Source organism: Scyliorhinus canicula, chromosome 20, assembly GCF_902713615.1.
Source record: "Scyliorhinus canicula chromosome 20, sScyCan1.1, whole genome shotgun sequence".
NCBI classification, from domain to species: domain Eukaryota; kingdom Metazoa; phylum Chordata; class Chondrichthyes; order Carcharhiniformes; family Scyliorhinidae; genus Scyliorhinus; species Scyliorhinus canicula.
In genome coordinates this window covers 1,467,475-1,481,382 of record NC_052165.1, presented here as the reverse complement: position 1 = coordinate 1,481,382, position 13,908 = coordinate 1,467,475, and the positions used below count along the sequence as shown (strand labels likewise).

Genomic DNA, 13,908 nt, shown 5'->3' with positions numbered 1-13,908 from the left:
CTTTGCCCACCCAAATGGAAGAAGATATCATTTTACTGACTTTCACAAAGAATGATTTAGGAAGGAAGACTGGTCAGGACTGAAACAGAGATAGAAAACTTGGGAGGATGTTCATCTTTACCCACTGAAACCTCCAAGATCAATTGGAGGTTTTCTCACTTCCTCAGATCAGTCTTCACCACATTCATAGAATCATACAATTTACAGTGCAGAAGGAGGCTATTCGGCCCATTGAGTCTGCACCGGCCCTTGGAAAAAGCACCCAAGCCCACACCTCCATCCTATCCCCATAACCCAGTAACCCCACCTAACCTTTTTGGACACTAAAGGGCAATTTAGCCCAGCCAGTCCACCCAATCCACATCTTTGGACTTGTGGGAGGAAACCGGAGCACCCGGAGGAAACCCACGCAGACACGGGGAGAACGTGCAGACTCGGCACAGACAGTGACCCAGCAGGGAATCGAACCTGGAACCCTGGAGCTGTGAGGCAGCAGTGTTAACCACATTGACCAAATCCCTGAAATTTATGCAGCGAGGCTCGAACATGGGCCACTCGGAATCCCAAATAACGGAAGCTGGAACTGGCCAGGCGAAAGGGCAACCTCCCTAGAATGGCTCCCCTCCCTGGGAGATTCACCGGAAAGTATTTGCTTTTGGCCAAGTTCAATTCCTACCCCGCGAAGGAGCCAAACTTCCCTCGCAGCTTCACTATCTCCTCTGTACTGGCGAGAGGGTCCATTGCATGGAACATAAGAAAATAAGAACTAGGAGCAGGAGTCGCCCATCTGGCCCCTCGAGCCTGCTCCACCATTCAATTAGATCATGGCTGATCTTTTGTGGACTCAGCTCCACTTTCTGGCCCGAACACCATAACCCTTAATCCCTTTATTCTTCAAACAATATCTATCTTTATCTTAAAAACATTGAATGAAGGAGCCTCAACTGCTTCACTGGGCAAGGAATTCCATAGACTCACAACCCTTTGGGTGAAGAAGTTCCTCCTAAACTCAGTCCTAAATCTACTTCCCCTTATTTTGAGGCTATGCTCCATAGTTCTGCTTTCACCCGCCAGTGGAAACAACCTGCCCGCATCTATCCTATCTATTCCCTTCATAATTTTATATGTTTCTATAAGATCCCCCCTCATCCTTCTAAATTCCAACGAGTACAGTCCCAGTCTACTCAACCTCTCCTCTGTAATCCAACCCCTTTAGCTCATGGATTAACCTCATGAATCTCCTCTGCACACCCTCCAGTGCCAGTACGTCCTTTCGCAAGTAAGGATACCAAAACTGAACACAATACTCCAGGTGTGGCCTCACTAACACCTTATACAATTGCAGCATAACCTCCCTAGTCTTAAACTCCATCCCTCTAGCAATGAAGGACAAAATTCCATTTGCCTTCTTAATCACCTGTTGCATCTGTAAACCAACTTTCTGTGACTCATGCACTAGCACACCCAGGTCTCGCTGCACAGCGGCATGCTTTAATATTTTATCATTTAAATAATAATCCCTTTTGCTGCTATTCCTCCCAAAATGGATAACCTCAAATTTGTCAACATACAACAACAAATCGTCCACATACAATGACACCCTATGCCCCCCCCCCCCCCCCCCCCCCCCCCCCCCCCCCCCCCCCCCGCCTCTCTATCTCTCTCCACTTTGTGGATGACCTCAATGCTATGACCAAAGGCTGGACTACCAAGGCAAACAATAGCAGGGAGAGTAGACACCCTGTCTCCTGTCTCTTTTCAGCTGGAAATACTTTGAACTCAATGCATTCATTTGAACGCTCGTGGTGGGAGCGCTGTATAAGAGCTGATCCAAATTATAAATCTAGGCCCAGAGCCAAACCTCCTGAGGATCTCAAACCAATAATCAGAAATAAAATAGGGCAATATAGCCCACATGCTGCTGGATCCTGGTCCTTCTTTAAGGTCAAGGAAATCAACGGCTGCACCAAAGGAGGCCATTCAGCCCATCGAGTTTGCACCGGCCCTTGGAAAGAGCACCCTACTTAAGCCCACGCCTCCCCCCATCCCTGTAATCCCACCTAACCTTTTTTGGACACGAAGGACAATTTAGCGTGGCCAATCCACCTATGCTGCACATCTTTGGACTGTGGGAGGAAACCGGAGCACCCGGAGGAAACCCACGCAGACATGTGGAGAACGTGCACACTCCGCACAGATAGTGACCCAAGCTGGGAATCGAACCTGGGACCCTGGAGCTGTGAAACAACTGTGCTAACTACTGTGCTGCCCATTAATATTGGATCAATTACCAAAATTGACTCGTACGTTGCAATTGCTTCTAATAAATATTATTTGTGGTGAGGAATAAATTAGTTGTTACTGCAGCATTTTACTGTGTTTATTACCACAAAATAATGTTTTGTTTTAGGGCGGCGATCTTCTGAAATAATGCTGTAAGTTCAGACAGAATTTAGCAACAATTTGGCACATACCATAAGAATAAATATTCAGTTCAGGTAAAAAGACTAATACTTTGATGTGCAGCAGATATTGTCATTTACAACCAGGGATGAAAACTACAAGCTCTGATTAAGTTCCATTTTAATTTATTGCTGTGGTGAATCATCGAATCATATATCAGCGAAGGCCATTTGCCCCAATATGATGGCAGCAGCTCTGTGAGGCAGCTGTCCAATTAATTCTACTCCTCTCTGCCTCCCTTAAAGCTTTGCAAATGTTTCCTTTCCAAATGTATCTCAAATTCCCATCAGAAAGTCATTCTTGAATCTGCTTTTGCCGTACTTTCAAGCAGCCCATTCCCATTCAGAACATCTCGCTGCATGAAATAAATTCTCTTTATGTCCGAGGAGAGAAACTGAAGCACTTAAACCTGATAAGTTATTCGGCAGTAATTACCAGCAGCAGAGTTCATATCAAACCAGACTCGGAGAAGAGAAGAGGAGATCGTATTCACTGTCACCAAGGTCATGAAGAGAATTAAAATAAAGGAGAAGACATTTGAAGGAATAACGGTTCGGCGTCTGTCAGCTTGGATTTGAACACGTTGTACGTTCTAGGAGAAAATGAAAAGACGAAAGGGTAGAAGAAATTCCCCAGGGCAGATTCGAGACTAAATCGGAATTGTGGTCATTTTTGAAGCCCAATGTGCAAATATAGAAAACAGAAGAAAAGGTTTGTGCCATTTTTGTTTGCAGATTTCAGAAAAGCGAAGTGGCCAAGATTCAACAAAGGGCCTTCAATACTGGGACAAAAAACCAAATACTGCAGATGCCAAAAATTCCGAAAAGAAGCAAAACCTGCCGGGAATGCTGAGCCGGTCTGGCAGCATCTGTGGAAAGGGAAATAGTTTGATTCAGGAAAATGCTGCGATATAGCACGGTAGCCCAGTGGTCAGCACTGTGGCTTCACAGCGCCAGGGTCCCAGATTCGATTCCCCACTGGGTCACTGTCTGTGCGTAGTCTGCACGTTCTCCCCGTGTCTGCGTGGGTTTCCTCCGGATGCTCCGGTTTCCTCCCACAGTCCAAAGACATGCAGGTTAGGTGGATTGGCCATGATAAATTGCCCTTAGTGTCCAAAATTGCCCTTAGTGACCAAAAAGGTGAGGAGGGGTTCTTGGGTTACGGGGATAGGGTTGAAGTGAGGGCTTAAGTGGGTCGGTGCAGACTCGATGGGCCGAATGGCCTCCTTCTGCATGTATGCATAGAACTGTATATTCTATGTTCTATATATTATTACAGGCGGTCACAGAATTAACTCAAATTTTCCCTCCATTGATGAGCTGCTATTCCAGCTGAGAATTTCCAACATTTCCTGTGTTAAATACCATCAATACTGGTTTAGCTAGGGGCTGGTTTAGCTCACTAGGCTAAATCGCTGGCTTTTCAAGCAGACCAAGCAGGCCAGCAGCACAGTTCGATTCCCGTATCAGCCTCCCCGGACAGGCACCGGAATGTGACGACTAGGGGCTTTTCACAGTAACTTCATTGAAGCCTACTCGTGACAATAAGCGATTTTCATGTCATTTCATTTTTTCAATACCGATTCCATCGCAATCGTCCATGGGCCAGTTGAGGTCCTGATTAATGGCAGCTTAAGGGCATCCTGATGCCACCGCTCATACTCTACCCACGGTGAGGAAGGCTGGCATTAGGTTTCCAGCATGGTACATGAAGCCAGGTGGACTGATGAATGGGCAAAGGGGATGGGCGGCTGTACCTATCAGAGGCCCTACCCAAAGTATTCATCCTCGCCGACTTTTACTTTTCCCCCAATCGTTCCACACTGGCTCCCCCAGCCACCCTCACCCCTCTTGCCAGTGTCCATGTGCTTGACCCCAGCTAGACTCTGGACTTAGCTTATTGTCCAGCTCCATAGCAGCTGACTTCCCTCAGGGCCTTGCTGCAATCCCAGCAATGGCCTCTGCTCTCAATGGCGCTGCCAGGACTAGGGAACTATTGGCCGTTTCTTTCCGCCGGGTGTGAGGACACTGCCCCCAGAGTAAAATTCACGTCTGAGAGCAGGAATTGCAGCACAGAGCCACCGGGCATTTCTGCAGCAGTCAGAGGAGATATGAGCAGCAGGAGCTGTTTCCGATGCTGCTCTCTCTCTGATTTAATATTGGAATATTTGTAGGCTAATTAACCAAAACTTCTATCCACTTCCTGGAAAAGAGACGAGCCCAACAAGAACTGCCCAATTTGCAGCTGTCAGAGGGGTTTTTTGTGGAAAATAAAGTGCTTCTTATTAGGCTGACAGTTAGGCAAAATTTCTGGAAAGGATATTGCAACCGGTCAAACAAGGAAGGTCAGGACCCAGTGCCAGGAATCCCAGCTTTATTCCCAGCGCTTTGCCCAGTTCTTTTGAAGGGGGGATGAAGGAGTGGACTCTGTGTGGATTGGAAGCCTTACCCTGCTTTCCCTCCCTATCGGGCTGTGCGATCAGCATCTCCGGGTCCTCCACAATCTCCATGCAGAAGGCAAACATTTCACGGAGTCATAGTTCAGGGTCCCCAAGAGGTCAACCAGAACCTCGATAAGGAAGCCTTTTGAAAGGTAAGTGCAAAAGGTCTTACCTCTGCTCCCTATGTCAACCGGTGCCCCTCTATCCACTCCATGGCCCCTTATACCCTCCATGGTAAGTTATGCCGCTTTAACAACCCTCTTGGCCTTTAATGCCCTCCATACTATGAATGCACAGTGAGGCTTGGCTGAGATCACAGACATCCAGGGAAAAACATAATTTTATGGACAGATTTTTCACTGTGACCTATTTCTCGATTGCTCAATATTTATTTACTTTAGATAAAGAGGTATCAATTGCTTGCAGTTATTACGACTGATTCTTTAAAGGTCTGGTTGATTGACATGTTTATAGGGTTGTAGTAAAACCATTTTGTTAAAAAATTGAAAGAATTATTTTCTAGAAGCTTTTTCACACATGGGGCGCAATTCTCCGCTTCCCACGTCGGGTGGGAGAATCGCGGGAGGGCCGGGCGAATCACGACACGCCGCCCTGGCACCCCCCGCGATTCTCCCAACCCCTCAAAATGGCGTGTTGCGGAATCGCCATTTTTCACGGCGACCGGCGATTCTCTGGCCCGGATGGGCCGAGCGGCCTGACGTTCCCAACCTGTTCATAACGGCGGCAACCACACCTGGTCGCTGCCGGTGTGAACATAGCGCGAAAGGTAAGTTTGGGGCCTGTGGGGGGGCGGAGAGGGGATCGAGCACCACAGCCGTGCTCGGGAACGGACTGGCCCGCGATCGGTGCCCACCGATCGTCGGGCCGGCATCTCTAAGAGACGCACTCTTTCCCCTCCGCCGCCCCGCAAGATCAAGCCGCCATGTCTTGTGGGGCAGCGGAGGGGAAGACGGCAACCGCGCATGCACGGCTGACGTCACTTAGGCGCCGCCGTCGCATCATTCTCGGCCCGCCGCTTTGACGCAAGCGTCAAGGCCCGGCGGCCGAGTTTCTCCCAACGCTGCCCCTAGCCCCTGGGGCGGGTGAATAGGGTGCGAGGAGCGACCTCCAACGCTGTCGTGAAACTCGGCTGAGCTCACGATGTCCTTCCCAATGCCGCGCGGGAGCGGAGAATCGCGCCCAGGGTGTACACTCTGTGAATGGGCGTGTAAGTGCCAAGTGTTGACATTGATAGTATGTGGGACCATGAAGGGTAGGTGGAGGGGAATAAATTGGCATGGAGGGTATGAGGGACCATGTGATGTGAAAGGAGGGGTAGACATTGGAAGGAAAGGAATGAGGGACCATGGGGATGGGTGATGGGGAATAGGATAGAACGGAGGAGGATGTGTGTGTAGTGATAGAGTGTGAGGGGTAAGGCTAGAGGCTGTTTTCTATTTTTTTGATTACAGCTGGGACAGTCCAAGAGAACTAAGGGTGGCCTTTTAAACAGCTGCTTGACTGCTCCTCCGACAGCCAGCCACGAGCAGCTGGCCTGATCCAGAACCCACTCACCCTTTCCTGAGGCCAGCGGGGCAAGCCAGGAGATTCCTGCTACTCAGTTCTTGGTTAAAAATTTAGCCCTTTGGGTCCTTGCAGTGATCAGCTCTCAATAATGTGGAGATGGGGTGAGCACAGTAAGAAGTCTTACAACACCAGGTTAAAGTCCAACAGGTTTGATTCACCTGAGGAAGGAGCAGTGCTCCGAAAGCTCGTGTTTGAATCAAACCTGTTGGACTTTAACCTGGTGTTGTAAGACTTCTTACTGAGCTCTCAATAGGCAGAGTGCAATTGGTGGAATCTATGGGAGCTTGAGGAGTCTGTGACACACCCCAGAATCTTTCCCATGACATAATCTTGTGCCTACCTGGATGTGCCACATATGGGACAAAGCCCCTATGGTTCCATTGCAAATTCCAATTCACCCCAGAAAGTGATGGAACATTTTATTCCCTCTGTGGCCTCTAGAACATTGGCCCTTTGAAGATAAAGCAATTTGGAGGGTGACAAGGGAAAACACTGTCTACAGCAGATTTTTTTAAAAATGTCCATTCACAGCATGTTGGTGTCCTGGATCAACCAGGATTTATTGCCCATCCTTAATCACCCTTGATGGTGTCCCACCATTTTAAGCTGATGCAATCCATGTGGTGCCGGTAACCCAGAGTATTGTTCAGGAGAGGGAGCCAGGGTTCTGACACAGCGACAGTGAAGGAACGGTGATATAGATGCAAGTCAGGATAGTTGGTGACTTGGACTGGAACCTCTAGATGGTGGGGTTCCCAGGTATCTGTTACCAAAGTCCATCTAGTTGGCAGGGGTCGTGGGTTTTGAAGGTACTTTAGTGCATCATGTAGATGATACACACACAGCTGAGACTGTGCAATAGTGGAGGGAGTGAATGTTTAAGCACGGGAATGGAGTGCCAATTGCTTTGCCCAATCTTCATTGTAACTACACTCATCCAGGCAAGTGGTGAGTATTCCATTGTACTCCTGACTTGTGTCCTGTAGAAGGTGGAAAGACTTTGGAGAGTCAGGAGGTGAATTATTCGCAATGGGACACCCAGTCTTGTATCTGCTCTTATAGCCACCATATCTATATAGCTGGTCCAATGGCCAATTTATAACTAATGGCATCCCACAGATAGTGGGTTGTTGGTGGAAGGAAGGGTGGTGTTCAGCGATGGTAAGGCCATTGATTGTCAAGGGAGATGGTTAGATTTGCTCTGGTGTGAGATGGTCATTGCTTTGCACTTGTGTGGTAAATGTTCATAGAATTTACAGTGCAGAAGGAGGCCATTCGGCCCATCGAATCTGCACCAGCCCTTGGAAAGAGAATCCTACCCAAGCCCACACCTCCACCCTATCCCTGTAACCCAGGAACCCCACCCAACACTAAGGGCAATTTTGGACACTAAGGGCAATTCAGCATGGCCAATCCACCTAACCTGCACATCTTTGGACTGTGTAAGGAAACCCACGCAGACACGGGGAGAACACACAGACACTGCACAGACAGTGACCCAAGCCGGGAATCAAACCCGGGACCTTGGTGCTGTGAGGCAGCTGTGCTAACCACTGTGCTACCATGCCACCCCATTACTGATCATTTGTCCAAGCTTGGATCTTGCAACATATGGAGACGGACTGCATCAGTATCAGAGGAGGCACAAATGGTGCTGAAACTATTCGTCATCTTAATGTAGGTCTCCAGCCAGAGCATGGGTAGAGTATATCACAGCCGGCTGCCACTGTGTCCAGCAAAGAACAAGGAACAAAGAAAATTACAGCACAGGAAATGGCCCTTCGGCCCTCCCAGCCTGCGCCGATCCAGATCCGTTATCTAAACCTGTCGCCTATACTTCTCTCTGTCCCCACCCGTTCATATATCTGTCCAGATGCATCTTAAAGGATGCTATTGTGCCCGCCTCTACCACCTCCACTGGCAAAGCATTCCAGGCACCCACCACCCTCTGCGTAAAAAACTTCCCACGCACATCTCCCTTAAACTTTTCCCCTCTCACCTTGAAATCGTGACACCTTGTAACTGACACCCCCACTCTTGGAAAAGGCTTGTTGCTATCCACCCTGTCCATACCTCTCATAATTTTGTAGACCTCAATCAGGTCTCCCCTCAACCTCCATCTTTCCAATGAAAACAATCCTAATCTACTCAACCTTTCTTCATAGCTAGCACCCTCCATACCAGGCAACATCCTGGTGAACCTCCTCTGCACCTTCTCCAAGGCATCCACATCCTGAGGGGCTGGTTTAGCACACTGGACTAAATCACTGGCTTTTAAAGCAGACCAAGCAGGCCAGCAGCACGGTTCAATCCCCGTACCAGCCTCCCCGGACAGGTGCCGGAATGTGGCGACTAGGGGCTTTTCACAGTAACTTAATTGAAGCCTACTCGTGACAATAAGCAATTTTCATTTCATTTTTCATTTCATTTCATTTCTGGTAATGTGGCGACCAGAACTGCACGCAGTATTCCAAATGTGGCCTAACCAAAGTCATATCCAACGGTAACATGACCTGCCGACTCTTGTACTCAATACCCCGTCCGATGAAGGCAAGCATGCTGTATGCCTTCTTGACCACTCTATCGACTTGTGTTGCCACCTTCAGGGTACAATGGACCTGAACTCCCAGATCTTTCTGTACATCAATTTTCCCCAGGACCCTTCCATTGACCATATAGTCCGCTCTTGAGTTAAATCTTCCGGCGCGCGAGGGAGGCATCTGTTAATATGGGTGCTAAATGACTCCTGCATCCAGCAGCCATAACTTCCTCACAGCTTCCTCAGGTTTGATGGACTGGATTGTCCGATCGTGGGAACAATGCCGTTCTCTGCCAGAGAAAACGGCGCAAAAGCTGCACTGATCCTCCACCTAGTGGGGGCGAGCAGGCACACAGCGTAAAGCCCCGGCTTTACCTGTGGATACAGGGGGAGAATTGCCGGGTCCCTGGCCACGCATGCAAATGGCGGCGGCCACATGTGGACCCGGCCTGCCAAAAAATGCCCCACGATGACCAGGCTCTCCATCCCTGGATCCCCCTCCCCCGGCAGTGCCCACTGCCTCCTGCCAAAGACCCCTCCCCCAATCCGCCTGGGGAGCAGTTGACCCCCCCCCCCTCCCCCCGGACGGCGGTGGCGCTGGACTCCGTCTGCAGCCGCCGCACCAGATTCATGAAGTAAAAAGGATGAGTGTTCCATGCCATTGGGAACTCGGCCCATCGGGGGCGGAGCATCAGGGGAGGTCCTCAGGTGACGTCCTGAGGTCGTCCCGATGTTGTGTGGCGTACTCTTCGAATACCCCGTTGAGGGGGTGGAGCATCGCAAATGCGCGCCTCCCCTGATTCCGGCGCAAACGGGGATTCTCCGGCCGATCACCAAACGGGATTTCAGCGTCGGCGAGCGGAGAATCCCACCTTAGCTGTGCACAGGGGCGGCGTTCCACCATGGGCAGCGTTCCACCATGGGCATCGTTCCACCATGGGCATCGTTCCACCATGGGCATCGTTCCACCATGGGCATCATTCCACCATGGGCAGCGTTCCACCATGGGCAGCGTTCCACCATGGGCAGCGTTCCACCATGGGCAGCGTTCCACCATGGGCATCGTTCCACCATGGGCAGCGTTCCACCATGGGCAGCGTTCCACCATGGGCATCGTTCCACCATGGGCATCGTTCCACCATGGGCAGCGTTCCACCATGGGCAGCGTTCCACCATGGGCGGCGTTCCACCATGGGCATCGTTCCACCATGGGCATCATTCCACCATGGGCGGCGTTCCACCATGGGCAGCGTTCCACCATGGGCGGCGTTCCACCATGGGCGGCGTTCCACCATGGGCATTGTTCCACCATGGGCATCGTTCCACCATGGGCAGCGCTCCACCATGGGCATTGTTCCACCATGGGCATCATTCCACCATGGGCATCATTCCACCATGGGCATCGTTCCACCATGGGCAGCGTTCCACCATGGGCAGCGCTCCACCATGGGCAGCGTTCCACCATGGGCATCATTCCACCATGGGCATCGTTCCACCAGGGGCAGCGTTCCACCATGGACAGCGTTCCACCATGGGCGGCGTTCCACCATGGGCATCATTCCACCATGGGCATCGTTCCACCATGGGCGGCGTTCCACCATGGGCAGCGTTCCACCATGGGCATCATTCCACCATGGGCACCGTTCCACCATGGGCATTGTTCCACCATGGGCATCATTCCACCATGGGCATCGTTCCACCAGGGGCAGCGTTCCACCATGGACAGCGTTCCACCATGGACAGCGTTCCACCATGGGCATCATTCCACCATGGGCATCGTTCCACCATGGGCATTGTTCCACCATGGGCGGCGTTCCACCATGGGCATTGTTCCACCATGGGCATCATTCCACCATGGGCAGCGTTCCACCATGGGCATCGTTCCACCATGGGCATTGTTCCACCATGGGCGGCGTTCCACCATGGGCAGCGTTCCACCATGGGCAGCGTTCCACCATGGGCAGCGTTCCACCATGGGCATCGTTCCACCATGGGCAGCGTTCCACCATGGGCATCGTTCCACCATGGGCATTGTTCCACCATGGGCGCCATTCCACCATGGCGCCCGAACCATGTCCATCAGTGGTATTGTGGAACCGGTGCCGGCCAATGGTTTACTGAGTGCCGCACAGTAAGACAGGTAAAAACGTCATTGTTGCTATTGGACTCAACACCACTTTCCCCACGTGACATTGAATTGTGCTGATTTCTGAGACCATCCATCCTGTGGGATAGCGGTGGCAATGGTGGCAGTGGTGGCAATGGTGGCAGTGGTGGCAATGGTGGCAATGGTGGTCCATGCCAACGCCCTGCGGAAGAGGGCAGCCACCCAGTGCCACAATCTGATGAATGATCTCCTCTGTACTGCCAGGGTCCTTGTACCTCACACCTCACAAACAGATCACACATCTAAAGGGAGCACAAGGGACACCATCATTAACCCTCCCACACGCACCTTCATCTCCCCTGTTGGTCATGTTCTCATCATCTCCCTGGTCCCACTCACCATCCACACATGTCTGGCATCTACATTGTCTGCCCTGGCATATGTCCTGCTGACAGTCTCTCTCTCTCTCTGTCTTCATTCAGAACAAGTATCACAATAGGGGCAGCACGGTAGCATGGTGGTTAGCATAAATGCTTCACAGCTCCAGGGTCCCAGGTTCGATTCCCGGCTGGGTCACTGTCTGTGCGGAGTCTGCACGTCCTCCCCGTGTGTGCGTGGGTTTCCTCCGGGTGCTCCGGTTTCCTCCCACAGTCCAAAGATGTGCGGGTTAGGTGGATTGGACATGCTAAATTGCCCGTAGTGTCCTAAAAAGTAAGGTTAAGGGGGGGGGGGGGGTTGTTGGGTTACGGGTATAGGGTGGATATGTGGGTTTGAGTAGGGTGATCATTGCTCGGCACAACATCGAGGGCCGAAGGGCCTGTTCTGTGCTGTACTGTTCTATGTTCTATGTTCTAATAAGTGGGAGAAATCCCATACAGCTGGAGGGACGCCAGAACGCAAGGTCCTCCCAGATTTTGAGGAGAGAGCCATTCATGTGGCCGGGTGGGATGTAGACCATTTCTCTGCTGATGGTGACATTGGCAGCACTCACCCAAGTGAGGATCCAGCACTGCAACATCCATCAGACTATCACCCTCTAAATGATGGTTCTGTTCCCAGGCCCTGCCATGTACTAATCACCTCTCCTTTCTTTCACTGGCGCACCTGGGCGGCACAGTGGCACAGTGGTTAGCACTGCTGCCTCATGGCAGCACAGAGATTGGCACTACTGCCTCACAGCGCCAGGGTCCCAGGTTCAATTCCCTGCCTGGTCACTGTCTGTGCGGAGTCTGCGCGTTCTTCCTGTGTCTGCGTGGGTTTCCTCCCACAGTCCAACGATGTGCAGGTTAGGTGGATTGGCCATGATAAATTGCCCTCAGTGTCCAAAAGGTAGGTCGGGTTACGGGGATAGGGCAGGGGAGTGGGCTGTGCTGGGTCTTCTTTCAGAGGGTTGGTACAGACTCAATGGGCCAAATGGCCTCCTTCTGCACTATCGGGATTGTCTGATCTAGGAGCAGCCGAGGGTTCCACCAGCCAGGCCCTCAACTCAATTCATAGAATTTTTTTCATAGAATTTACAGTGCAGAAGGAGGCCATTCGGCCCATCGAGTCTGCACTGGCTCTTGGAAAGAGCACCCTACCCAAGGTCAACACCTCCACCCCATCCCCATAACCCAGCAACCCCACCCAACACTAAGGGCAATTTTGAACACTAAGAGCAATTTATCATGGCCAATCCACCTAATCTGCACATCTTTGGACTGTGGGAGGAAACCGGAGCACCCGGAGGAAACCCACGCACACACGGGGAGGACGTGCAGACTCCACACAGACAGTGACCCAGCCGGGAATCGAACCTGGGACCCTGGAGCTGTGAAGCGATTGTGCTATCCACAATGCTACCGTGCTGCCCCTGACAGCCACATAGGATTGACAAACCCTGAAATAGATGTGGCACAGTGCTCAGCCACACCCTCCAGAGGCAAGGTCACCCCAGGGTCACCCCAGGGTCACCAGCACTCGGAGGGTTGCTGGAAGCCTGGAATCTGCTGAGTCTGATTCAGATGAGGAACCTTTGGGACTCGATTATGCCTGAGTTGCTGAAGCTGCAAAGACAAGCTGGGGATAATCAGTCACGGACGTCTGTCACATTCTTCAATTTCAAGGCACAATGGAAGAGTCTGCCCTGCACACTGGCGTAGTAGCGCCGACAGACCAACGCACTGAGGCCAACTCTGGACATTGGTCCTTCAGGCTGTAAGCCATGGCTGAGGCTGTTGCTGCCATCCATCAGTGTCACTGCCAGGGGGGGGGGGGGGGGGCATCTTGAGCTCACTCCAGCTGCTTCTTCCCATCAACGTGGCAGCCAGATCCCTCAGCCACCAAATAGGGAGGAGGATCAGCTGGAGGATTGCACCCCAAATGCAGCCCAGGTCCCCCAGATCCTAGCCCTCCAGCGGACACTTGCCAAGGCTGTCATGGACAAGAGGGCTTGGCACACAGCAGGGACGAAAGAGAATTGGCATTTGCACAGATTTGTGTTTTTCACAGGTGCTGGGATGCCATTGACTGCACTCAGATGGCAATAAGATCTCCAGGGCATCGAGCAGGAACACAGCTGATCACAGCCATAGACAGGGTGAATTTAGAGCCAGTTTATTTACAGAGATGAACATTATGTACAAATGATTATCACCTGTGCCACACTGTGCAACTAAACCTGAAACTTCTTCACCCAGCAGCTGCGACATCTTTGCTGCATCCCCAACGTCCACAGCACAGGTGGAAGCAGTTAATGCCGAGGAACTTAATGCAATAACCATCAGTAGGGAG

General features: G+C 51.4%; 1 protein-coding gene across 2 annotated transcripts in view; it reads right to left on the bottom strand.

Annotated features, from left to right (window-relative positions):
* LOC119955312 overlaps window positions 1–13,908 on the bottom strand; it is a 198,889-nt gene that overhangs the window by 118,087 nt on the left and 66,894 nt on the right. The window contains exon 2 of one of the 2 annotated variants that reach the window (XM_038781401.1): window positions 2,899–3,055. The exons of the other annotated variant lie outside the window; for it this stretch is intronic. The gene's annotated coding sequence lies outside the window, so the exon portion shown is untranslated. The remainder of the gene's footprint in view (window positions 1–2,898; window positions 3,056–13,908) is intronic. 2 annotated transcript variants of the gene reach the window in all.